The following is a 1,704-nucleotide window of genomic DNA, read 5'->3' as shown; positions in this document are numbered from 1 at the left end:
TACAATAGAAAACCATCTGCTCATAGACTCACTGCAGATCTACTTACTAGCATAATACAATTGGTAAAACCCACTTACTAAGAGAATTTAAAAAAGTGTTTGCTCTTGACATGGGGTATTTTTTTTAATGTTTATTTGTTTATTTTTGAGAGAGAGAGAGAGAGCACAAGGAGGGAAGAGACAGAAAGAGAGAGGGAGACAGAATCTGAAGCAGGCTCCAGGCTCTGAGCTGTCAGCACAGAGCCCCACACGGGGCTCAAACCCACAAATTGTGAGATCATGACCTGAACCAGAGTCAGACACTTAGCCAACTGAGCCAGCCAGGCGCCCCAAGGTATTTTCTTTATTAATGTCTTAAAATCATGTTTGCCTTGGGGCGCCTGGGTGGCTCAGTTGGTCTACTGTCTGACTCCTGATTTCCAATCAGGTCGTTATCACAGGGCTGTGGAGTCAGCCCAGACCCTGCTTAAGATTCTGTCTCCCTCTGCTCCTCTCCCCAGCTGATGCTCATCTCTCTCTCTCTCTCTCTCTCAAAATAAAAATAAATAAATAAATAATGAAATTAAATTTTAAAAATTACCTATTAATGTTTTCATTTCATTTATTTATTTATTTATTTATTCATTCATTCATTCATTTTACTGAAGAAGAATATGGAAGACTTCATGAATTTGTGTGTCATCCTTGCGTGGTGCCCTGTTCATCTCCATACCTTTCCAATTTTGGTATATCTGCTGCTGAAGTGAGCACTATTATATATTGAAGGACACTTGACAAAATTATAAGATTTTAAAGCATACCATGTGATGATTTGATATATGTGTACATTGTGAAAGAAGAAATCATGTTAACATTTATAACTTGGTTTTATGTCACTTATAATTTCATTTTATGTTATTTAGATTTCCCTTAAGAAACAAATAATTTTTAAAAGAATTTTTAAAGGAAAAGTTAATGAAAGAAGAACAAATAGGAAAAAACAAACAAAAAATAGACTTTTTAAATAAAAATTGACAATGGCTTAACAAACTAGACAAAAAAGAAAAAACATCAAAACCAGAAGCAGAACCAAATTGTGGAAAATTTTCTCGCAAGTCTCATCAAAGAAAAAAGAAAGAAAAATAGTTAAATGATACTAAGAATAAGAAAGGGTGAATATAAACATAGATACAGACAATATATAGGTGATTACAAATAAGGCAACCTGGTAGAAAAATCTTAAGTCAAGCTTCATTTTACTAGTTATACAGACTTATCATAAAACTATATAATAAATCAGAGCAATTTGCCACAAATAGACTAGAAAAATAGAATAGAGAACTTAGAAGCAAGCCTTCAAAGATCAGGATGCTTCCTATAGGACAAGGGTGGCATTGCTAAGTACCTGGGGAAAAAGTGTGGAAACAAATGACTATCCACATGGGAAAATATAACATTAAAGTCTGAACTTGAACTGTAGTACAACTCCAGGTGCATTAATGTTTTATATTTTTTAATGTTTATTTATATATTTTGAGAGAGACAGAGAGAGAGAGAGAGAGAGAGAGAGAAGCTTGATGGGGGACTTGATCTCAAGAACCTCAAGATCATGACCTGAGCTGAAATCAAGAGTTGGATGCTTGGGCACCTGGGTGGCTCAATTGGTTGAGCCTCTGACTTTGGCTCAGGTCATGATCTCACTGTCCGTGAGTTTCAGCCCCAGGT

General features: G+C 35.6%; 1 non-coding gene across 1 annotated transcript; it reads right to left on the bottom strand.

Annotated features, from left to right (window-relative positions):
- Positions 1-647: 647 nt before the first annotated feature.
- Positions 648-750, bottom strand: LOC122496192. The gene has a single exon (XR_006300726.1). It is a non-coding gene; the product is annotated as a U6 spliceosomal RNA (small nuclear RNA).
- Between the last annotated feature and the right edge of the window lie 954 nt (positions 751-1,704).

Source organism: Prionailurus bengalensis, chromosome F2 (assembly GCF_016509475.1).
Source record: "Prionailurus bengalensis isolate Pbe53 chromosome F2, Fcat_Pben_1.1_paternal_pri, whole genome shotgun sequence".
NCBI lineage: Eukaryota > Metazoa > Chordata > Mammalia > Carnivora > Felidae > Prionailurus > Prionailurus bengalensis.
The sequence above is the reverse complement of the archived record's forward strand: the minus strand, read 5'-3'. Positions and strand labels throughout refer to the sequence as shown.